Source organism: Syzygium oleosum, unplaced genomic scaffold, assembly GCF_021117445.2.
Source record: "Syzygium oleosum isolate NSW1041296 unplaced genomic scaffold, Sole_v2.1 Sole_v2.25, whole genome shotgun sequence".
In the NCBI taxonomy this organism is placed as follows: Eukaryota; Viridiplantae; Streptophyta; class Magnoliopsida; order Myrtales; family Myrtaceae; genus Syzygium; species Syzygium oleosum.
The window spans coordinates 1844673-1870893 of record NW_026607509.1 but is presented as its reverse complement, the minus strand read 5'-3'; the positions used below and the strand labels follow the sequence as shown (position 1 = coordinate 1870893).

Sequence of the window (26221 nt, the reverse complement as noted above, 5' to 3'; positions counted from 1 at the left end):
GATCTGAGACATAGGCAAAGGGAGTGGCGTGAACTGCTTTTTGTTATTTCGCCTTTGGGGCGGCTTGCGGCCTGAGGCCGGTTGCTGTCCACTGCCCATCTGAATCATTGGGGAAGGACGAACGGTTTGGGTGTATGCAACATCCACATCTGTCAGGGGTTCTTTCTCCTTCCTCATGCCGAGTTTCTTGCTTGTGGAAGTGGGGTCTGTAAATCACCCCTCACGCAATCCCATTTCGATTCGTTCACCCACAGGAACAAGACGATTAAGGGATTCAGGTGGCACCAACCGGGCGGTGTCCGTATTCATATGGAAGAGACTTTATGAACAATTTCACTTGTTCATGATCAGTGAGTTGTGGGGTAACTTGGGCGGCCAAGTTTCTCCATCTGGTGGCATACTCTTTGAAGGACTCACTCTTCTTCTTTTCAGTGCGTTCCAGATCGTCACGAGTAAAGGTGACGTCGAGGTTGAATTGATAATGCTTGAGGAATGCATCAGCGGCATCATCCCAAGACTTAAAAGTATCCACATCCTTCGACATATACCATGTCAGGGCTGGCCCCGTCAAACTCACTTGAAAGGTCTGAATCATGAGGGGTTCGTTGTCAACGTACTGGGTCATCCGCACATGATACATGTGCAAATGATGTCTGGGGCATGAGGTACCGTCATACTTCTCGAATTCCGGCATCTTGAATTTTTCTGGTACTTTGACCCGTTTGTATATAGACAGGTCAAGTGGGACAACATTCTGCGGGGCCTTGTAGCTGTTTCAGCATCTCCTCGACTTTTGCAAGGCGTTTGTCCTGTTCTATCATTGGTACAGCTTCAAGTTCAGGCTTCCTGACAGCAAGGGGAAGCGGATCGTCCTCTAGCGGGGGCATTTTATTGTCGCTGGCGGAGGCTTTGTCTTTTCCGGTAGACGGTGGTGATAACACCACCTCAACTGCTGCAGGCGTAGGTGTGAGCTTGCCATGAATGGATTCCACCTGCTTTGTGAGATTTTGGATTGCATTGAGGACCATCTTCATTTCGTCCTCCATGTTATTGAGACGGACGTTTTCTTCTGCCATTTTTTGTAGCTACCTGGGAAAACGCTGATATGAATGAGTATAATGCCCAATAAAGAATCATTCTATGACTTATTCATATTATTATTGCATATTTTCTTTATTTGCAAAGAAAAAATAAGCAAAAAAGGTTTTTATTAATATTAACATTACAGGCGGCGTCCCCGGGGTTCGAACCTCGGTCGCCTCGGACCTGACGCTACATCCCCGGATACCACTGGGCCGAAGGCCGCGATGGTGTCATTAAGGGGTAAAAAATTTTATTTAAAGCATAAAAAACGGCCCGAGTTATATTAACATTTGTACAACCCATAAACATTTTTACAGGAGATAACCAAAACCCCTAAACATAAATACAGGGAAATATAAAAGACAGGGTTTTTAACAAAAGGGCGCCATTCCCGGATACTCATTTTATAAACGATGGGGAAATCACGGTCTCTCGGAGGCGCTTATTTTTACGGACAAGCTCCGCAATAAGCGTATCCCTGGTATATAGACTGCAATCAACGGGTGGTCTAACAGTAACAAATCAATTGAATAAGTAAACCGTATATATATAAAAAATGAGAAGTGATAGAATATATATACCTTTCCTTGAACCATGGCAATCGCAACAACATGCACATGAGGAGTGAGGTTCGATTTCTATCTAGACTGGCTCAGCAAAATGAAATTAAAAGGGTGCCTGACCGTCGCAGCCTCGCGTTGGTGTCAAGTCCTTTTAACCTCGGCCAAATCGAAAGGAATATCTTATAGTCACGCGAATAGCGGCTAAAGATACTTCTTTACGATTTTTAGAAATAAATTTCGGGGAAAAGAAAGGCAACCTCTACATCGCGGGCTCGCGTTCGAGGTCGTATCTTTCTTAACACCATCCTAAAATGCCCTATCGCGGCCCAGGTCCGGCAGCGTGGTTGTGTGTGCAACGGTGTAGTGCTAAATCATTAAAGCATGCACAACAAATTATAAACAATCAATTCGAACCTGCAAGACAAATAACACCTTAATGTCAGGATCATACCTGGAGTCCTTGCTGCCAAACAAAAATTATTTTGAACAAGATAAAATTTTTTGGCTTAAGTCCACTTTGAAAAAAATGCAAGTCCCCAGCGGAGTCGCCAGTCTGTCGCGACCGAACTCCCGAGCCCTTTTTAAACAACAATGCAAAAAGGGGGGCTCGCCTGGTACGTGCTAAGTCTAGGTTCAGGACTTAACTCGGGCCCTCCCAAGCCCATACCATATCGCGACTTAGGGTTTAAGTATTTAACATGCAAGTGGTTTATACTAAGGAGTCGCCACTAATCGATTTGGGGTGGGTCGATTAGAAACCCAAATAGGGTGATGGGAGAACCATCCTATTCCTACGAACCAGAGATTAACTGAATTCGGGGACTTGGTTACATTAGTTAGATAACTAATGCCCTTTCGGTACCTTTTTATCCTGTTCATTTCATGAAAACACTTGTCAGGCAATTTGGATTGATTTTAGGACCTTTCTCCTAACATGTGAGGTGATCAAGCGAGTGCATAATCAGAAACGATTAGCAGTCAGGAACACAACAATTCATGCAGCTTAAGGTTCTAACCTTAACTAAGTCAGATGACATTCAAAAACACAACAGCTCATGCAATTGTATTAAAAAACATGCATAACAATACAACGGTAATAAAAACTAACATGCAAAATACTACCGCGCAACTTCAGGTTTGTCTAATTTAAACATGGAAAAAATATGCATAATAATACTACATTAAATTAAACACTTAGATATAACATAAAAAAAAAGATTTTTTTAATTTAATTAAAAAAAAAATTTCGAAAAAAAAAATACAGAAGAAGGAAAAAAAAATTAATTACATTTTTTTAATTTTTTTTTAAAATTTTAATTTTTTTTAAATAAAATAAAATAATAATATAATATTAACCGGGTCGGATCCGACCCGGGTCAACGGATCCGACCCGGGCGTTGACCCGGGTCGGATCAGTGGCCGGAGTCGCCGACCGACCGGGTCAACGGATCCGACCCGGGCGTTGACCGGGTAGTCAGTGGCCGAACCGAGCCGACCGAACCCGTGGGAGCACCCGGCGAGGCCGAAAATTGGCCTCTCGCCGGGCGGACCCTGCACCGGCGCCATCCCCAAATCGGCCCCTAGGACTAAAAACGAACCTCTCCACCCACCGGGGTCACCGTCCGATCACCCGTTCGCCGGCCGGCGGCCAAAAACAAACTAGCCTCTTTGAGGCATTTCATCGAGCAGGTAGCGTGCGCGGCAAAAATCAAGGGATTTCGGCCTCCTCCGGCGACTCGGTCGGCTCCAACGACCTTGGTTCGCCTCCAACGGTGAGCAGGGACCGGGACCGACGTCGGTATGGGCCGGGATTCGCACGAAACGGCCGGCGCGAGTCCCGGCCCAACCACGCCGGAAAACAGGGGAAAACAGAGGGGCTTCTCGGCCGAGGGGGGCTCACCGGTCGACGGCGCGTCTGGATGGCTTCCGGCAGGTCTGGCGGCGTCGACGACCGCTGCTGGTTCTTCTTTAGCTCCGGCGGATTCTCGGCTCTCTCTCTCTTTCCCTGTTTTCTCTCGGTGCTCTTTTTCTCTCTCTCGGCCTCTCTCTCTGTTTTTTTTGTCAAACGGCCGACAGGGACTCTCTCTCTCTCTCTGTGTCGCCGCCTTCGGCTCAGCGACGGGGATGGATGGCTGAGGCGCGGTGGCCGCCGGATGAGCTCTCCGTCTCTCTGTCTCGCTCCGTCTCCCTCTTTCTCTCGGCTCACGCTCTCTCTCCAGCTGCTCTGTTTCTCTCTCTCTCTGGCCGACCGGGCGGCTTTGGCTGCTTCACGGCGACGGCGACGCTGATGGTTCGCTCCGGCGTACTCCCGACCTGCTTTCTCTCTCTCTATTCTCAGCTCTCTTTCTCTCTGTTCTCTCTATGTTTCTCTCTATGCTCAAACCGACCGAGAAAAGACCGCCCCTCTCTCTCTCTCTCTTCTGGCCTGTATAGGCCGACGACCACGCTCACTCTCTGCTCCGTTGCGTCTGCTAACAACGGCCTGCACCAGCCTACGCCACGCCACAACTTTCGTGGCCATTTGCAGGCCGGTGCAGAGCAGGGGCGGAGCAGGTCTGAGACGAGGCAGAGAGGAATAGCGAGCTGAGAGGGAAGAGGAGATAAGGAAGGCCGGGACAACGGGGAGGACGGGACTGGCAATTAATGCCAGTCCCGTCGGCGTGCTCACCCGGCCCTCCTCTGGCCAGACAGCGACGGTGAGAAGCGGCGCCGCCGTGCGTCACGCTTCCGTCGCAAACAGGGGAGAACAGGGGCGAGGAGAGCGACCGGCGCAGGGGGAAGAGAAGGAAAGGAAGCTGGGCCGGGCTAGGCCCAGCCACGGGGGGAGAGAAAAAAAAAAAAAAAAAGGGAAGTGGGCTGGGCCCGCGTGGGGGAGAAGGGAAAAAGGAAGAAAAAGGCCAGGTCGGCCCAGCCCCGACCCGGCCAGAATCGATTTCGATTTTTTTTTTTAATTTTTGTTTAAAATTAAAGAAAATATGCTCTAGTAGGCCCTATTAATGGACATATGCCTAATGTCTATATGCAATGCATTTAAATAGCAATATTTTTTTGTTTTAGGAATTAAAGAAAATTAATTCCTAAATTTTGTGTAATTAATTTTGGGCAAATAAAAAATAGGTGTCAACACCACATTTGTGAAATCTCAACATGAATCAAGTAAGTGCACCTTATACACCACAACAAAATGGATTTGCAAAAAAAAAGAACCAAATTTTGGTGGATATGGTTAATTCCATGATCTTACAAGCAAAATTTCCAATAAATTGATGGGGAGAAGCACTTCTTACTGCATGTCACATTCACAACAAAATTCTTTCAAAGAATTTAAGATATCTCCATATGAATTATGGAAAGGAAGGGTACCAAATATCCAGTACTTTAAAGTATGAGGATGCCTTGCGTGCTATAGAATTTATGATCCTAAGTGAACCAAATTAGGACCAAGGGTGTTAAAAAGTATGTTTACTGGATATGCTGAAAATTCTAAAGCTTATCGCTTATTAGATGTTTCACGACCGACCTTCGAGTTTTTATTTTTAAAAAAAATGAGGATTTCGCCTGGTACGTGCTAAGTCTAAATTGGGGACTTAACTCGGGCTCTCCCAAGCCCATACCATATCGCGACTTAGGATTTAGGTTTTTAACCTGCAAGTGATTTTTATTTAGGAGTCGCCACTAATCAGTTTGGGGTAAGTCGATTAGAAACCCAAGTAGGATGACGGGAGAATCACCCTACTCCTACGAATTAGAGATTAAAATGAGTTTGGGGACTTTGTTACACTAATTAAATAACTAATGCCCTTTCGGTACCTTTTTACCCTATTCATTCAGAAAATATTTGTCAGGCAATTTGGATTGATTTTAGAACCTTTTTCCTAACATGTGAGGTGATCGAGAAAGGGTACAATCATTAAAAAAAGCAGTCAAGATAGATATGCAGTCTAAGGTTCTAAATCTAACTAAGATGACAACATTTAAAACATAACAGTTCATGCAATTATATTCTAATAAAAAACATGCATAATAATAACACAACAGTAGTAAAAAAAAAACGCAAAATACTACGATATAGCCCTATAGGTTTATCTAATTTAAACATGGCAATTTGTGCAATTATAATTTAATTAAAAACAACATATATAATAATAATACAACAACAATTCAAAACATACAGATATGTCACATAATTTAGAAAAATATTAGACAATACTTATACCTAAATTATACCCTAATTTTAAAAAGAAAATTTTAAAATTTTTAAAATTTTTTTAAATTTTTTTAATAAAATAACAATATAATATTAAAACCGGGTTGGGTTTGCTGATCCGGGTCGGTCAAGACCGACCCGGGTCAATGGACCTGACCCATTGCGTTGACCCAGGTCGGATCTCCGGATCCAACCCGAGCCAGGGGTCAACCCGGGTTATTAACCCGGGTATGGACCGGGTCGGGCCCGGTTAGGACCCAGTCCGATCAATAAAGAAGAAATAGGGCTGGTTTGACCGGGTCGAACCGGCCCTATTTGGCTTGTAGACCGGTTGGACCGGTCTGTAGGCCGGTCCAGGGACGGCTCCCGCGTGTTTAGACACACGGGAGCTTCGGCCGACGAGATCCGGCGATCTCGCCAGACGACCTAGGCCACCCATGGCCTAGGTCTTCACCTTATGAACTTTACCTACCTTTTTCGATGATTGAGCCCGTCGTCCGACTGCTTGCTCGCCGGCCGGCAGCAAAAAACAAACTAGCCTCTTTGAGGCATTTTATCGAGTAGATGGGGGGCATAACAAAAATCGAGGGATCTCGACCTACTTCGGCGAACCGGTCGGCTCCGGCGGCTGCGGTTCGCCTTCGACAGCGAGTGGGGGCCGGGACCAACGACGGTATGGGCCGGGATTCGCACAAAACGGCTGGCGCGAGTCCCGGCCAAACCGTGCCAAAAAACAGGGGAAAAGAGGGGGGTGTCTCGACCGGGAAGGCTCACCGGTTGGCAACGCTTCTGTGGGGGGCTTCCGGCTGGTGTGGGGACATTGGCGAGACGACTGGCTTCCTTCTCGCAGTCGGGGGACTCTCGGTTTGCTCTTTCTCTGTTTTCTCTCGGATTCTCTCTCTTCTTCTTTTTTCTTTCTTTCTCGGTTTTTTGTTCAAACAACCTGACCCCTTCTTTGTCTCTCTCGCCGGTTTTTTTATAGGTGATGAACAACTCACTCTCTCTAAACTCGTCTCCTCCATTAATGGCCTGCACCGGCCTACGCCTACTCGGGACTTTTGTGGCTTTTTAGGCCGGTGTAGGGGCTGCTCTGTCATCCGGGAAACAGGGGGGAAGGAGAGAGAGATGGCCGGGAAATGGAGAAGGAGGGGACTGGCTATCAATGCCAGTCCCCTTGCCGTGCTCCCCTGTCCATCCTCTGTTCAGAGGGGACAGGGATGGCCACTCCATCGTCCATTAGTTGGACAGTGGAGAAACAGGGAAAAACATGGGAGAGAGAGAGAGGCCGGCGTGCGGGGGAGAAGGAAGTAGAAGAAGCTGGGCCGGGCCGGGCCGAGCCCAGCTCGGGCGAAATGGGGAAAAAAGAAAAGAAAAAGGGCGGGCTGGGCCCGCACGAGGGGGGAAAAAAAAGAGGGCCGGGTCATTCCGAATTTTTTTTTAATTTTAATTTTAATTTTTTAATGTTTTAGTTTTTGATTTGAAAATTAATCAAGAAAACATGCTCTAATAAGCCCTATTAATGTAAATGTGCCTAATGTCTATATGTAATGTGCTTGGAATTAAAAACATTTTTTTTAGGAAGTAAAATTTAATTACTAATTTTTGCATAATTAATTTTGGGCAAATTAAAATAGGTGTCAACAGATCACAAACAACAATTGATGCAAGCAATCCTTCATCAATTAAAAGAAATTTTTTTGATTTTCCAAGGGAGCCAAGGAGAAGTCAAAGAGTGAAGAAAACGAAAGATTTCGATTTAGATTTTGTAACTCTCCTCGTAGAAGGAGATAGGGAAAATGTTGTGAATAAATTATCTATGTTTATTTTACTTGGATGAAGATCATATGACGTTCAGTGAGGCAATGGCATGTAGAGATGCATCATTTTGGAAAGAAGCAATTAATGACGATGGATTCAACTATTGCTAACAATACATGGATGTTAGTTGACTTGCCTCCTGGATCAAACCCAATTGTATGCAAAGAAGTATTTAGAAGAAAGTATAATCCAAACGGTACGTTACAAACCTTTAAAGCAAGGTTAGTAGCAAAGGGTTATAAGCAGAAAATGGGAATTGACTACTTTGATACTGTTGACACCTAATTTTTGCTTATACGTTTTAGATTAATTACATATAAAATTAGGGGTTAATTTTTTAATCCCTAAACAAAAATATTTTCATTAAATTGCATAGCATATAGACATTAGGAGCATTGGAATTAATGGGGGCTATTAGACACATTTTTTCTTGTTTTTTTTTATAAAAAAATTAAATTTTAAAAAAAATTCGAAAAAAGAAAAAAAAACTCCAACCTAGCCTACGTTGACTACCTTTTCTGGCCCAACACCTATTCGAGGCCCAACTTCCCTTCTCTCCTTTTCCCTAGCCCAACCCCCCTTCTTTTCTCTTCCTCTTTCCCTTACGCTCTGCATGAAGGGAACCAGAAGGAGAGGACAGAGCAAAAGCAGAGCAGAAACAGGACAGAACAGAGTAGAAGCCAGAGGCGCGGGGGCAAACCGGCGTGATCCTCGGGTCGGGATCAGGCCGGCCACGGCAGTTGGCGGTGGCAGGAATCCATGCGCAACTGCCGTGGCCCTTAAAGTCGAGCCGGAACAGAGAGGGAGGGAGACCGGAAGGATAGAGAGAGCAATAGCGAGAGAGAAAACGGGGAGACCGGAAGGCAGAGAGAGAGAAAACAGAGAGAGTAGAGAGAGAGATCGAGGTCGAGGGAGAGATCCGAGGTTGAAGGGCCCTCTGTTGGCAACCCTTATGCCTCAACTGCGATCGACGACCCTCTGACGCATCCCCTTTCCCGCGATAGGGTCATGGTAGGTCTTGGTCCCGAACTCTTGTCAGGGCTCGCGTTTGTTTGATTCGCGGTCGATTTCCCGAGGATTCCTGCTCGAAGGCGTGCAAGGCGACCGGACATAGTCCGATCTATCAAGATCGCCCTCATTCGTCGCCACCGAGCAGGATAGGGACGACGCCACAGATCTCTTGTTTCGGCCCCTACTGTGCTCTGCTTTTTTTAGTTCTTGGTCAACCGGGGCCGAGGCTCGCCGGCACTCGTTTTTGCTCATTCCTGACCGTCGGCGAGCCTTCCCTAGCGGCTGTTGTATGCAATCTTCCATGTCGTATTGATTGCGGTTGACGTTCAAACCTCCCTTGGCTCGGTTTTCGCTTTTCCAGTCAACGTTCGTAATGTGTTCGATATAATGCCGGAATGAAATCCACGAGTTTTCGCATATAACGAGCAATCATTATGCATTTCTCTGTGCTTGTCATGTGGTTCGTGTTCGTGTTGCGCTTCCTTCGCAGGCATGCTTTCGGTCGATCAAACGGTCGTTTTCGTGTTTGTCGCCGGAGTTTTTTTTGTTTGTCCATTGGCCGGCGTTGAGGAGTCACCGGCGTCGAAACTCGGCCCAGCCGAGGGGGGGATGTCGGAGCTAGGCCGGTTCGGGATTGATTGCCGTCGCGGTGTCGGGCGTAAGGACGAGTCGGGCCGACGGCTGTGGAAGATGAAGCGCCGCGGGCGTGAGTCGGGTCGGTAGCCGCGAACTGGGTCGGGCAAGCGAGTCTAACCAGGTAGGGTTTTGTTGGGTGTTTGGACTGGTTTTAGGTTTATTACGTTTTAATGGTTTTGGGCCTTTTAGTTACTACAGTGGGTCTTTTAGGTGTTGGCCTTTCGTGGGTGGGCCGAATTTGGGAATTAGGCTAAATTGTTATTTAATTTTTTATTCCAAGTGAGCTTGGGTGTTTTGTTTTTTTTTATTGTTTTATTTGAATTGTGGGTTTATTTTGAATTGGGCCCTCATGGAGCCCACCTCACGGTGGACCCGGGCCGGCACGCCCAAGTCAGCTCTGACCCGGGTCGGATGTGGAGATTCGACCCGGGTCCGTTTTATATTATATTGTTATTTTACTATTAAAAAAATTAAAAAATTTCGAAAATCAAAAAATATTATTTGGACTTTGGAATTGGTTTTTCTTGCCTTACTGTCTGATTAGTGTCATATTTGAATGCACGTTGCTTGGTTCACACACTTTGAATTGCGTGTTTAATTTAACCTCGCATGTAGTTGATTATCCATGTTAGGTTCACATGTTGATTGTTGCTTCTCCTATCTTGGTTAGGAATCGAATTTTAAGACTTCCAATTAGTGTGAACACGTTAGGCGGTAATTGAGGCACTAATTGGTCAATTAGTGTAATCAAGTCTATGTACCCATTGAATCTCTGGTTCGTAGAAGTGAAGCATTTCTCCCGTGCTTTACTTGGGTGTCTAATCTACCTACCAAAAATTGATTAGTGGCGACTCCTATATGAAATTGATTTGCTTGTTAATAACTTAAACCTTAAGATGCGAGTTGGTATGGGTGGGGCCGATTTGGAGAGGTCGCGACAGCTTAGCGACTCCGCTGGGGAATTGAATAGAATTCTTAGTGGACTTAGGCCGTTTATCTTGTTCAATTATGTCCCTAATGTGAATGTTCTTGCAGTTGGGAGTTATAAGGTGATGAGTGATTGTTGACCCCTTGTTTTGCAGGTTTGGATTTTGGGAATGAATGTTCATTTTTTCGAACTCTTGAAGTGTCATTTGTTTATAAACTGTTGTGCATGCTTTAAATGTTTTAACACTACACTGTTGTACACACAACCTTGAACGTGAGACTGCGATATAGAGGTTGCCTTTCTTTTCCCCGAAAATTCTCTCTTGGTGTTGTAAGTGTTTATCTTTGTCCGCGAGACCGCGTAACTGTAGGATATTCCTTTTGACTGAGCTAAAGTTAAGAGGACCTAGCATCAACGCGAGACTGCGACAGTCAGATCACCCTCTTAGCTTCACTTTGTTAAGCCGTCTAGAGTAGGAATCAGCCGCACGTTACATTCGCATGTTTATGTGATTGAAAGTTTGTCATCCATTGTAAATATGGTTTCTCTCTTTACTTGTTCACTTTTGGTTGAAACTTTCATTTTTTAAATTCGTGGAAATCAATCGAATGCCATAGGTGATCTAAGCTTATAATTGAAAATTTCGGGCAATCACTCTTAACAGTGAGCCTTGAGCATAAATCTCTAATATCTCCGATTTGGCCCTACAAAACAGATGATCTTGTCTAAATTTTCAATAATGGGCTTAAAATCACATTTTGTATAGAAATTCTTCCGAGTCAAGATTGTATTTTGCGGCATAAAATTGAAATCACATTTTCAACAAAATTCTTTATTGTTCACATTTCGAAATCGGAATTCAAATTACATTTTGTGTATTTTTCTTAAAACAAGAATTATCTCGTCTTTCCAAAAATCGAAATCACAAATCAGTCTTTCATAATTGATGCCGCATCTTGTGCATGAAACTTTTGGAATAGAATGGGCGTTCGATTGATAGCCACGATTTGATCTTTTAATGATGTTTCCTCTTACTACGAAATCTTGGCGAAATACCAAATCCCTGCAAATAGGGGCCATGGGGCACGTATCGTCGCCTTGCTTTCGTTATAAGAGGCGACTTCATTGAGAGATTACTTTTTTCATTCACGTACTGACATTGTCTTCCTTTTGAAGGTTATATGCAGCGGCCCTTCTTTAGAATCTTCTCGCTTAACCATGCCAAGAAGTGGACTTAGAAGCTAAGACGAGATTTGTTTATTACACTCTTCTACGCAAGAGTTTTTTTGTACTTTGTCATCGTCTTTATTCTTAGTAGGAATCATGTTTCGTGTTTTGGGCATTGATTGTGAACCCAATTGAATGTTTTTGTAAATCATGCAACTCAAATTCAAGGTCATAAGTAGCTTTTTGCTTTGGGTCCAATTGGAGATGCTGCAAGCTACCCATTTGGATTAAATTTCCACAGAGACTTGGGAGAAACATTCTAGGATGGTAAAATGCCGTCGTTCCAATAAGAACTTCTCATGCAGCAATTGACTTGTTTTCCATTTTCTTTCATGAAAACAGATAAAATGAAAGGGTTGTTCGAGATTGGCATTCACTTTCCCTACAAAACAAAAGTGTGGGCCCTTTGAACTCGAAGCGCATGCAGGATAAGCGTCGTAGAGAGTACGAAGTGATTCTCGTTGTACTTGCCAGACAGATAACAGAAGAAAAGAATCATTACTCACAATGGGTTAGCAATGAAGTTGGTAGGTCTAGAAGACATAATTTCTTGAAGTTTCAAAGTATATTATTCGTCTTCTCAAACTCCATAAATAATCTCTTGGAACACACATTGGATTGGTGTTTGATTCATGCAAACATTTGCATGATGAACTCTGCTTGCATCCTTGAGATTTTAAACTAAAATAGAGGCGGCTTCTGGATTCGAAGCAACTAAGGCTTTAGGCATGTTAGCCTCCTAGATTTCCATTTGATGCACTTGCATAAATTGCTGAAGCACTACCGCGCGCTCTTCATCTATGGTGGCTGGCTCTTCGATGGTGGGTTCACGATATGAACTTGGAATTTCTGGGGCTCGCCAAGACACTGTTGATTCATGGTACAACTACAAGTGCCTATCAACATTGGTGCAATAGATCCAGGATCTATATAAACTACACGAAGCATTTCACCTTGAATGTGATGCATTCCGAGGATGACTAAATTTGCTCGTCTAGGGAACAACTTCCTGATTGCATAGGAGAACTAAGTTTTCTAAAGAACATTGCTCTCGATGGTTTAGCAATCAAAGAAATTCCCAGTTCAATAGAGTCCTAATAAAGTCCTGAACAGAACTTGAGAAACTAAGTTTCATGTTGTGCAAATCGCTCGCGACACTTCTGATATGATTGGGAATCTCAAATCATTGACACAACTTTTCCTTGGTCCCTGTTTGCTGATAGAGTTACTTGTTGTTGTGGGTCACTTATCCCGGTCAAAATACAATCCATTGGAGATATGTCAAGCCTTATCGATCTGTTCTAGGATAACACCATGATAACAACACTGTCAGAGTCTATAGGAATGTTTGAAAGGCTTCGCACCTTAAGACTAAGTCAATACGCACAACTCTAGCAACTACTTGCTTCACTTGGAAAGTTGAAAAGTATGGTTTACTTAACAGGAACTTCTGTTAGAGAATGACCCCAGGAATTTAAGATGTTCACGAGCTTGACATCATTGAAAATGAGAAAGACAACTTCTAAATGTGGAAGACAATCCAGAACTGGTTGAACCTAATCGATCCGATGCCCTAAATCATATTGTTCTTCTAGAGTCGTTTACAAACTACTGTTTATTGAAGGAAATGGGTGCTCATACTTGGGGATTTTTGGGAAGAATCTCCGACAATTTTGAAAGGACTAGCTCCTTGCAGGATTTGGATTTGGATCGTAATGATTTTTCTAGCTTTCCATCCAGTCTGAGGGGGCCTTGTACTTTAAAAAAAAAAACTCGATTTATCTCATTGTATCTGCCTCCACTTCTCGTGAGCTTGCTTGAGTCAAATATGGCGAACTGTAATGCGTTGGAGCGCATGTACGACTTGACAAATGTGGATGGTTTAAATGGAGCTTGATTTTACTAATTGTAGCAATTTAGTTGATGTCCCTGGTCTCCATGAAGCCTCTAAGGCATTTTATTCCTAGTTGGTTGCAAGGCATGCATCCTAGCAATGAAGAGAAGAATTGAAAAGATTGCTCCAAAGCATTTGGACAACTTGAATATCGCTGGGAGTGAGATTCCACGATGGTTTCATTAGAAAGTTTCTCATTTTATTGCTTCAAAGAACCACGAGATTGGAGGAATAATTTTCATTATTGAGGTCTCTCTGGACATTGTAAACCGGGGAAACTTTCCACTACTAGCAATTGTGGACATTAAAAGAAGGCTTCTCAAGCGTGAAGGTCTGATACGCACCACGACATTGTACCTGATAGGGATCCCCGACACAAGTGAAGACCAGCTTTACTTGATTACTTTTTTAGAATTCGAGCCAATGGTTGGGAGCTTAAAAAAGGAGATCGCAAATTTGATTAATGGTAAGAGATCATCACGATCTCTCATGCTTGCCTTGAAGCATTATGGAAAATGCTAGTCTCCCATTGATGAAAGATGGAAGGACTTGCGGCTCTTGGCATAAAGAATGACACCCTAGTGATCATAAAGAGCTCCGTTTCAAGAATCCACTAAGCCATTACGCTTCACCATTTTCGGAAAGCGAATCCGAGGAGGGATGACATCTGAACATTCCTAAATTTGAAATTTGACATTAGGGTCACATTTGTGAATCTACTTCTTTCTTCAATCGTCAACATGGATTAAGAAATGCTCTTAAATTTTGTGCTTCGGGTAATCCCTATTGTTCTCAAAGCAGAGTCCACAGAAATTTCTCATCTTGTAGAATCTCATATCAATTTGACAACCTTCTCAAAGGAAGAAATGGGCAAAAATTCCTCGGCACCAAGGCTACTTCCTGGGTTGGTGACATCTATAACTCATGGGAAGCTCTTTGATGGGTCCACATATATGGATGCAAACTATTCAAACGATATTGTCAAAAGACAAGAAGAGGAATGAGCTATGATCCATTTGGAATTGCTGAGCATCAGTAGCTGCAATTTTTGTGCCTTCAAATAGCTTCTCGGCATTTAATCTAGTGTGGAGATGATTATTGGTGGTTCGCTAAATGATCCTTCAAGGCGTGGATGTACACGAGCTAGAATCAGTCATCAAATGGTGCCCCCGAGTCAAAGTTGTAATCGTTCTGAGTTAAATTCAATTTATTTAAAGAATGACTTGTTCCTCCCCTTGTGCAGAATTTGTGAGGACAAAAAGATTTGATGTAAGGAAAATTCCCGGGAATTGACAGGATTGCAAGAGGAGGACAACTTAGTCCAAAACTGCGTCGTCCCAAAAAGAAAAGGGCGTATATCGTTCCCAAATTAGTCCAACTGAAAATGGAAATGACTTGTGCCATCTCTCATTTTGTAGATGAAATAATGTGTTTGACCATGGTGACAACAACTTCTTCCAAGAAAGCATGATGAGGCAATACACATTGAAGGGAAGTGTATCTGATCATAGGGGCAACGCCTCCCGTCAACAAATCGTGACAAAACCATCCAATTTAGCACAAAAGGATGTATCGTTCCTAAATTAAGTTCAATCAAGAATGGAGATAACATGTTCCATTTCCTTTTTGCAGGGTGATAAACAGGGCAGGTCCCTGAAAGAACAGTAACCCTCACCCAAGACGCATGATAAAGCGGAGTCATTCGATTCAACACAAAAAGGGTGTATCGTTCCTAAATCAGTCCAATTCAATTTTGGGATCGAACTAACATGTCTCATCTCTCATAGACAAAGGCGCATATTGACCGCGGAGGCGACACCTCCTACCAAGGAAACATGCAACAGATGGGGCAAAGCATCCAAGGGACAATGCCATCAAATATCGAAACAATGCCGAAAAGTCAAGGCGAAGAAAGCAGATGAAGGGAGTTGCCCAACATACAAAGGAGCAAATTCAAATTAAAGGAGTTGTCAAACACTCAAGAATGCGAATTCAAATGAAGGGAAGCATCAAAGACCTGAAGGACAAATGCAAACGAGGGGTAATGTTATATCGTTCTCAATTTTTCAATCCTTAAAGGGTCTTTAATTAACACATTCTTCCTTATTCTTTACAGGGTTACCAGGTCGTCGTACCACAGGTAAGTATCCTTCTTCCTAAAATCAAAGGGAAGTCAAATGGAAAATTTTCATCGCATAAAAAAGTCTTTGATATTTTTGAGAAACAACAAGCGCTAAAGTGGGAGTTAAAAGAGCAAAATTTGCGCAAAGGTTTGGAATGTCGTTTCATCCAAAAATTGCCTTTATGCTTGACGAATCATTCATTTTGAATCAAAATTCCATGTGAAGATTGATCAATTCATGATCTCAACGAAATGAAAGGAAGATGTTAATAATGCCAAGTGAGAAAGGCAAGCCATTCCCAAACACGTCCTGTAAACACTTTGAGATGAGCGAAAAAGAGAAACTCGTGTTGTTTAAGGAGGAGAGATTCATTCGCGAATAGTACACATATTGAAATGAAAAGAGGCATTTCCTTCTTATATCCTATACACTAAAGGTGATCATAGTTAAGACCCTTTGAGCCTTCGCATGTGAAAAATTTCTACAAAATACCCCTATCAAGAACCACTTCACAATGGGGCAAATTTGGATGTTTTGGTTGACATTCCTTGGAGGAAAAGATGAGAAATATTTCTTCGCTCTCACTCACATTAATCTTTTTATGATAACTTTAGGTGAGTCCTTCTGGAAGCTTGAAACATCCCGAAATGAAGAAGAACATTCATTTCTCTACCCAAACACTCATACCCTTTGTTCAGCCGAGTTGAGCTTGAATATTCATTTTTAAAGCCCGAGTGATGATTGTCTTCCCACACTAGGGCAATTGTCTTCCCACACTAGGGCAAGGCACATGACTTACCAAAGCAGTTGGTGTTTGTGTCACAACGTGTGGAAAAATCTCGAAAGTTTTAGGAGCTCAAAAGAGTCAGTAGAGCAAAAGTCAAGTGAAAACTAGAGAGCATGAAAAAGCAGTGTGCCTGGTAAAAGCAAGGCCGGTGCCCATTGTAAAAAAAAAGCATCAAGAGAAAAATTCTTTCGTGAAAAAAAAAGATGTCAAAAGAAAAATACTAGCAAGAAAAGAAAAATCATTGCAAAAGGCAAAAGCCATTAGAAAAAGAGCAAAGCTCTTATGTTGAAATGATTAGCCGATGGACTCTCGAGACGAGTTAAGGAGTCATGCGCCTTTTGAAAAGACTAGATAATATGGTAATGATGCCACGATAATCATCAGCTCTTAAATCTCTTTTGAAAAACTTGAGCCTTGTTGACACCTAAATTTTGGCACACCATTTAGGGATTAATTACATAGAAAATTGGGGATTAAATTTTAACCCCTAAACAAAAATATCAAAATCGCATAGCATATAGTTTAGGATCATATAGTTTAATTGCATTCCACATTGGACCGGCGACGATGAGTAAGCTAAAAATCCATCGCATAAATCGAGCTCGGACACTAAACGGAACTCGGCTCACCTAAGGGATAGGGGCTAAAGATCATGAGTCCAAAAGGCCTTGATTATCTTAATTTGAGCTTAAATCAACCCATTAAGCTTAATTAAAGAAAAGTCCAAATTAATTCAGCCTATTTGGAATTAAATCAAAATTAAAGGATGAAGCCTAAGCCAAAGCCAATTAGGTCTTGAAAGCCCGGCCAATTAACCTAGGGTTGCGATATAAATATGTGATTATACTCCTTAATCAGGGGGGAGCTCTCATAATTTTCAAGATCAGAGTTTTTAGAGAGAGCACGTGAGGGAGAGTGAGAGCAAGGAATGAGAGAACACTGCCCCACCGTCACGCTGCCTCGTGTCTGCGCTGCCTCATCGTCGTGCCCTCACCGCCGTTGTCGCCACCTGGGCTCGTGCCGCCGCTGCCCCCGCTGCTAAGCCGAGCACGACCAGTGTCCACTACACTCCAGCCCCGACGTTGACGCATTGCTGCCACCCGAGCCTCGAACCCGTGGAACGCCCTCTTGCCGTCATCGCTATCGCCACCCGTGTCGTGCTTGTCGCCTATTGCTGCACCGCCCGATGATCAGCCACTGTTCCCGAGTCGGTGCTGTGACGCCGCCATCCCGATCTTGTCTTCCCACGATGCCCGTCGCTGCACTCTTTGCTGCCCTCTTGATGCGATGCTGAGCTGCCTTGACTCCTTCCTCGATTAAAATCTCACTGCGTTTGTCTTCAGGATCACGGTCAAAGGTCAAGAATTACAAGTCCACTCACGATTTTTAAAGAAAGAGGTCTGATCATGGGTGAGAGCATTGGTGACCAAAGAGAAACCTCCACATCTTGGAGGTGAACGTTCAGCAACTCCCGCCATTGCTTAGCATCATCACCACCGTGAAGCAGCCTGAGCCGCGAACACCACTGCGACACCATTGCCGGTCCGTCCCACCGTCGCTAGTCCCGATCCGCAATCCCGTCCGCGAGTCCAAATTTGGAAATATCTCGAAATTAGATAAGGATGTTATCCAATATTTTCAGAATATTTGGTTTCTTAATTTTCATATGTTTGAATATTTCGTAAATATTGCGTGGATAGCTAGATATCTTAGGATAATGTGTGTTATATCCGCAATATTCAAAAATACCCAAAATTAGGAATTTTTCCTAATTTAGCAACGTATCTGGACGACTATCCGACCTTATCCATAAGGTACGATACGCGGTAATATGGAAAATCGTTATCTTATCCATAATCACTTGAATGCGATAATAGATTTAATTCGCTTTCCAAATTCAAATAATCGGCTCTCCGTTGATATCTATAACCCTATAGATATGACCGTTAGCTCGATTCTCTTTCCTAATTCAAATTTGATAAGAAGAATCTTGCGGATTGCGTGGATTGTTTGAATGCGGTTGTTATCTTTGTTTGATTGCTTTTTTTTTAAATAAAAAATCCAAAAATATGTTAGTTAGGATTTAGATTAGGAGTTTTGCATGTTAGGAAATCCTAAATGTATCTAGAAGATAGGATAATTATTTAATTTAAATCGGGACTTAAGATAATTTATTTCCTAATTTAAATTAGGTGTTATTCTAATCCTAATAGAATGTTTAGGTTATTTTTAGATTCCGAATTTCCATGAAAATCCCAAAAAGAATGATGCATGTTTAGGATAGGTTTAGGATAACTTTCTTTGAATAAGGCGATAGGATAACCTTTTTATTTAAATTAGGAATTAGAGTAATTTATTTCCTAGTTTAATTTAGATATTATCCTGATCTCGATGGTTCGTTTTGGGGTGATTTTAATTTCGAATTATCATAAAAAAATACCCAAAAGAAGTCACTTTAGCATAGGTTAAATTATGTTTTCTAGAATTGATTGTATGTTAATTTAGGCATTTTTTTAATTCCGAATTTCATTGGAAAAATACCAAAAATAAATCATTTGCCCGTCATTAGAAATAGGTCATATTGTCGCATGTCATATAGTTCGCATGCTAGGTCGCATTAATCGCATGTCATTTTTTGCACGTCATTACATATAGGTTAGTTTTTATTTTAATAAAGCGCAAACCCTAAAGAACACCTTGAATGCCCTGCTTTGTTAATTAGAAATCATATTAGAATTGTCTATGTGATTTTCTACTAACAATGCAGACGCTTGCGTTGCTTTAAGGTACGTCATCCTCCCAATCTTGCAATCTATTTACTGTTTTCTTGGGTGTTAAATTAGTGGTTTGCGCACCCGTATAAACACTTTACATGTTAGTGATTAGGTAATAAAATGGATCCAGACTACCTGCATAAACATTTTTGAAAAGAAAAGGTACCGAAAGGGTGTTAGACTAGATCGAGTGTAACCAAGTCCTCGAGCTTAGAATCTTTGGTTCGTAGGAATAAAACATATCTCCCTATGTTTTATTTAGATTTCTAATCGACCTACCACAAATAGATTAGTGGCGACTCCAAGCATTAAAACTTTTGTATGTTAAAAACTTAAACCTTAAGTTGCGAATTGGTAGGGCTTAGGAGGACCCGAGTTAGGCTTAGTCTTAACAATCCATTAGCCTGAGAAATTTAGGTCGCGATAAGCCTTTGGAGCCTTTCACCAAACCAATGTTACAACCCTTTCCAAAGTCTCTTCTGATCGGGATGATTCTTGCAGAAATTTGGACTTCCAAAGAAGCTACCGCTTGAAGAAGTGGGAGCGAGATTATCTTATCTCATCTTAAGATTTCTTGACTTGTAAACCTGGTAGAGATGCTGATCGACAATTATTTCATTTCTTGGCCGATAATGCTTATCCATTGTTGAAACCATGACCAAACCCACATTACGGTCCTTAAAAGACCTCTTGGATTGGTCAATGCGTAGTTATTGCAAATGATTCTCGAAGCCTTCGACATTGGTAGTGTGAGGTATATGGAGAGATCATGTCGATTTCCTACATTAATGGGTGGGATCAAACAGCCTTCTTCAAGAGCTTGTGAGAGGCCATTTCCGATTAAGGAGCTCTTGTTTGGCATGTTTAATGAGCCCTTTTCATGAGCCAAGGTCCTTTTGACAAAGATTTGTCTCCTAAGGGAATTTGATGATTAATGACATTTCCCAAGTTTGATGGCAATTTTGTGATATTGAGCAATGCCAAACAACTGAAACTAGCTTGAATTGCTCATGTAATCAACACTTTCTCAGTGATGATATTCTTTTGATAGTGTCATTCATGACATTCGAATGACATTTGTGACAGTTCGAATTTCGACCCATTTTTGAGATTTATAAAACGTGTATTTCGTTAGTGCGCTTATAATAAAATCTCACTCGGAACTGATCACTCTTGGGTTATTTTTAAATTAGAGATTTCGCTAGATTTGCACTTGATCGAATTTGACCGTTATTTAGAGCTTGAACTTTGGTGTCGAATTTCTCGAAGTTTTGTGATGAATTTAATTGGACGGTGTCGATATTATTGTGGCCAACGTCAATATTGCCCGAGATAAGTGAAAAGTGAAATTTGGATCGAGTGCGAATTTGGACTAGTAGACCTCCCTCGTAGTGTGTTTTAATTATTATCTTCTGGCTTTTTTTCTAATTTATAATTAGGGTTTTTCGTGGACCGTTAGATCGATTTTGGGTTTGAACGTGGGCCGTTGGATCGCGCAATCATTGCGTTGACTTTTCTCTCTCTCTCTCTCTCCCCCACTGCGCCCATCCACTCCCCCCCTTCCCCATGCACATCCCCTCCCACCTCTCTCTCTTCCTTGTTCTTCTTCCCTTTTCTTCTTCTTCTTCCTTCCTTCTTCTTCTTCTTCTCTGGTTTTCTCTTTCACCTCGACTGCTTCTGCTTCTGCTCACCCGACCAGTCACCGCTGACCACTCCTCGCCGTCCGCCTCGTGCCGCCGTCGACCCGACCGAGCTGCGTCGCCGCTCGTTGCCCGTGACCGCCTGCACTACACGAGAGCAGCAGCTTGCCGCTGCGTCCTCCACGGTCCAGCACTGCCCAGTCGCCCGCCGGCCCGTCCTCCGTCGCCCGGCCACCCGCGCGCCGCCGTTCTGGTCGCCCCCGCTCTGCCTCCACCACCCAGCCTCTCCCCTCAGCCACCTCCGCCGCCCAGCTGCCCCCCCTTGGCCGTGATCACCTCCCTTTCCCCTGTTTTTCCTCTTCCTCGACGCCTCCCCTGTTTTGAACTCTCCCCGGCTCCGCCTCGTTCAGCCGCCGCGCGCCACCGTTTTCGGCCGCCGCCGCTGCTCCGCCCGCCACCACCCAGCTCCCAGCAACCTGCCCAGCAACTTGCAGCCGCCGTGCTCGCCTGGACAGCCTAGCCACCGTCGTCATCGCCGTTGCCCAGCCGTGGCCGGACTACCCCTGCTCATGCCGAGCTCGCCTAGGCCGTGGCCGGATAGCCCAAACCACTGCCCCAGCCATGGCCGAGCGCCTTGCCAGCCACTGCGCCCGTCGCGCCCTCGCCTGCGCCGAGTCGTCATTGTTCACCCGGGCCATTTTGGGCCAGTGCCGATTTTTCCCGGGCCAAATTTAGGTAAGCGACTCCCTAAACCCTACCTAGTATTTTGGGTATTACTAGACTTGTTTAGGGATTAATTAGTACCGGGTTAGTGGTTAAGCTTGGATTAGGACCAATTCGTGAATGTGGTTAATTGGTAGATTAAATTGTAATGATTATGTGGCATATTTAGTGGCTGGTTTATGTGGGTGCGATGACTAGATTGTCATGGCGTTGGTGGGTGAAATTGACATTTGATTGGATCGACTCGAGTGTCGAATTGGTGGGCTGATGTGATGAGTTTGTGATTTGAATTGGATTTGTACGACGTGTGAGAATGGCGAATTGTGATGTGGTGTATGTGCATGCGAAATGTCTAGTGAGGGATGGAGCCCGGATTGATCGGAGGGCTGACCTGAGGCGTGTTGACGTGGGTCGTGAGAAAGTGTAAAATATCCGGTGAGGGACGGAGCCCGGATTGATCGGAGGGCTGACTTGAGGCGTGTTGACGCGGGTCGTGAGAAAGTATGAAATGTCCAGTGAGGGACGGAGCCCAGATTGATCGGAGGGCTGACACGAGGCGTGTTGACGCGGGTCCTGAAAAGTTGCTCGGCCACGAATGCGAAATGAGTGTGATTGAATTGAGTGACTGTACGTGTGTATGGCGCCTGAATGATGACAATGTGTTCTTGAGTTATTATGATATTCATGTGATTTGACTAATATGCAGAGCTAACGTGTGAATCAGGGTGAGGTAAGTGTGAATTGGTGAGTTTGTCGTATCGGTGGTTAGATTGCATGTTAGACTCGTCTGGATACGCATTGGCCTAGGTGGAGTATAGGTTGTCTGCTTATTGAGATTTATTCTCATTGCTGTAGTGCAAACCTTTTCAGATCCCCGACCTTGAGCATGTCGTCGTCTCGGCGTTTTAGGGTCCCCATGCATACGGTGCATGAGGAGACCAAGTATCCGGTAGGCCCGGATCAGACGTACATTAGGCACCTTACCACTGTATGGGTAGATGAGGGTTTAGAGGACCTGCAGTGCCATACCTATTTGGCTTGGTCTCATCGAGTCGAGTTGGAGACTACTAGGCCAATCCGTGATTTTGAGGGGCTGCAGCATGGTAGTGATGATGCAGTGAACTGGGAGCCCTGGGACAAGTATACTCCCGATGGCGAGGTGTCGGATCCCGACGATCCACTGGAGAACCCTAGCCTAGGACCTGAGCCCATACCTGAACCCGAGCTCGAGCCCGAGAAAGAGCCTATGGAGTCCGAGCCCGAGGAGGAGCCTCTGAAGCCCGAGCCTGAGGAGGAGCCTATGGTGTCCGAGCACGAAGAGGAGCCGATCGAGATCGACTCGGACACGGAGTCGAAGCCTTCAGGGTCCGATTCAGATTGGGCACCGTAGGGGTGTTTAGGTTCTTGGCCTGGAAGCCCTTTTTGGTAGAGTCCCTTTTTGTGCAGTTAATTTGTCTACCCGGCCACCTGTCCCTTTTTGATGACGAAGGTGGATACTAACCCTAGAAGCCTAATGTATGAATTTTTATGATCTCAAGCTAATGATATGGGTTTATTGATTTTTGTGCAAGTGCTACCCTATCGTCGTTAGTTATTATCTGGGTTATTTAATTTCCGCTTCCGCTTGTGTTTGTCTTCGCGTGTTTTGTTTGGGTCGACGACACGTCCTGGGACGTCGCGTTCAATACGGCCATTGAAGGGGAGTCGCGAGCCCGTCGAGGTTCGGGGTGTGACATCCCCAGTTGATTTGGTATCAGAGCAAGGTTAGCTCGATCCAAGTTGGTTGAAGCTTGGAGTGATAAGGAGCGATGACTTTGGGATAACCGGTTAAGGAGACTCGTGTGCCATGCGTGCCCTAGACTGCGTGATTGTGATTGCTGAGTGATTTTATGCAATAATATGCGAGGTGCAGGTGCGTCGGGACCTAAGGTAAGTGTACGAACTTTGTTGGTTGGGATTGGCTGTTGTTTGTGATTGGCTGCCTACTTAGTGAATTGTTGTTGTAATTCACTGTTTAGGGTTTTAGACTGGTATAGTTGGCCTAGGTCTCTAATTCCTGCGTGGAATTATAGTAGGTAGGCGAGCGTGAGATCCCGAGAGGATGAGTAGCCGAGGGAGAGGTAGAGGTCGAGGTCGCGTGGCCCCGCAAGCTGGTGTCATGGAGGATCCCCGAGTGGATGGAATTTTGAGAGCACTACAAGAAGTCAGAATTTTAATGGGTAGGCAGATTGAAGAGCGAAATGCTACTGTCACCGCTGCTGCTGAGGCCACTATTGCCGCCGCCAACAAAGCCAATGGAAATAATGGAAACCATGGAAATAATGGAAATGATGGGAATGGTGGACACCCCGCTCAGGGCCAAGTACAGGCAAATAGGCCGATGCCTAAACTAGTTGAGCAGTTTTTGAAGTTGAAACCTCCAAGGTTTGATGGAAGAGGTAATACTGAAGCTGCACCTCGATGGGTAGAAGAGTTAGAGAAAACTTTCGAGGTGCTGGGATACACTGAAGAGGAGAGAGTAACCCTGGCAGTCTACCAGCTTCAGGAAAATGCAAGCGATTGGTAGAGCCACAAGAGGTCAAGTGTTCCCCACTGATAGTGCCCCGAATTGGACTGTTTTTACCGAAACCTTCAATGGCAAGTATTTCTCGGAAAGTGCCCGAGAGCAAAAGTTGGCTGAGTTCGTGAGACTTCGCTAGGGTCAAATGTTGGTGGATCAGTACGAAGCCGAGTTTGCAAGGCTGTCCAAATATGCCCCAAGAATGGTGGAGGACCCAGTGGACAAGGCCGGGAGGTTCCGAGATGGGCTAAAGCCGGACCTCCGTAGTCAAATGATATCGCTGAACCTGAGGGGTTACCATGAGATATATGATCGAGCTCAGGCAATTGAGCGTGATATGATAGAGAGAGCTGCCGCCTCTAGATCGCGGCAGGCCCCGGCTTGGGACAACAGTCATTTCGGGAAGAGACCTATGATAGGGAATAATCGCTTTTTCCCTCCAGTCCAAAGAAGTATTGGGAAGCCGAACCGCTTTCAGCACGCCCCGTGTAGGTTATGCCGGGGGAGACATGAAAATGGACCTTGCCCAAATAGGGACAGATCGTGTTTCAGATGTGGCGAAAGGGGCCATCAGATGAAGGACTGCCCCAACAATAGGCAGGCTAGGTCGCTTACACTACTACCACCGCCGCCCCGGAATGGAAATCAATTTGGAGCTATTCAGTCGGCCAATCAGAATAGGCCGCCGGCCCAAGGACGAGTGTATGCAATGGCGAGAAGAGAAGCTGAGGACGCGCCTGGCGTGGTCACAGGTACGGTCTCTCTCTGTGATGATGCTGTATATGCTTTATTTGATCCGGGGGCGTCGCATTCGTTGAATTATCTGGGATTGAGCCAAAACCGCTTGATGTTATGCTATGTGTGACTACTCCGCTGAATGACAAAGTGCTGATTGCGTTTGGATGTCCTAATTGTAAGATAGTGATTGGCGATAGGGAAGGAAGGATAGATTTGGCGGTTTTAACTATGCATGACATTGATGTGATTGTCGGTATGGACTGGCTAGTCAAACAGAAAGTCATAATGCACTGTAGTAACAGGGTGATCCAATTCAATCCGGTTGGACATCCTAGATTCGAGTTTGTAGGAAACCGAGGAGGAACCTCGATCCCTTGGATTTCGTCGCTCGAGGTAACAAAGCTGCTGGATAAAGGGTGCCAAGGATTTCTGGCAAATGTAGTTGATTCGACGGCTGGAGAGCCGAGGCTAGAAGACATAGCCGTAGTGTGCAATTTCCCCGATGTCTTTCCCTAGGAATTGCTGGGACTGCCACCTGATAGAGAAGTGGAGTTCGTGGTTGAGTTAGCCCCAAGCACGGAACCGATCTCAAAAGCACCTTATAGGATGTCACTATCGGAATTGAAGGAATTGAAGGTCCAAATGCAACAGTTATTGGATAAAGGCTTTATTCGCCCGAGCGCGTCTCCATGGGGAGTGCCAGTGTTATTCGTGAGGAAAAATGATGGATCATTGAGGTTGTGCATTGACTACAGACAACTAAACCAGGTGACCATTAAGAATAAGTACCCGTTGCCAAGGATTGATGACATGTTTGATCAGTTACAAGAGGTGTCAGTGTTTTCTAAGATCGATTTGAGGACTGGTTATCACCAATTGAGGATTAAGAGGGACGACGTACCGAAGTCGGCATTTAGGACGAGGTATGGACACTACAAATTTACGGTGATGCCGTTTGGATTGACTAACGCCCCTGCAGCTTTTATGGATTTAATGAATCGGGTATTCAAGGAATTTCTGGATCAGTTTGTAATCGTGTTCATAGACGATATCCTGGTATATTCGAAGAGTTCCGCCGAGCATGAGTTAGACTTGGAAAAAGTTCTACGGACCTTAAGGGAACATGCACTATACGCTAAGTTCAGCAAGTGCGAATTTTGACTTCATCGAGTGGCATTCTTAGGACATGTGATATCCGAGGAAGGAATTGCGGTGGACCCGACAAAGATTAAAGCAGTCACGAATTGGCCGAGACCGACAACAGTAACTGAGGTTCGGAGCTTCTTGGGCCTAACAGGGTATTACAAACGCTTCGTGGAAAGGTTTTCTGCATTAGCGACGCCGTTGACGCGGTTACTAAAGAAAGAAACGAGGTTTGGATGGACGGATAAGTGCGAAAGGAGCTTCCAAGAATTAAAACAGAGGTTGACAACCGCGCCAGTGTTGACAATCCCGTCAGGTCCGGGAGGATATGAGATCTATAGTGACGCGTCGTTAAGAGGATTGGAA

General features: G+C 44.4%; 1 pseudogene; it reads left to right on the top strand.

Annotated features, from left to right (window-relative positions):
• The first annotated feature begins 13100 nt into the window (after positions 1-13100).
• On the top strand, positions 13101-13889 carry LOC115674825 (uncharacterized; annotated as a pseudogene).
• Positions 13890-26221: the final 12332 nt, after the last annotated feature.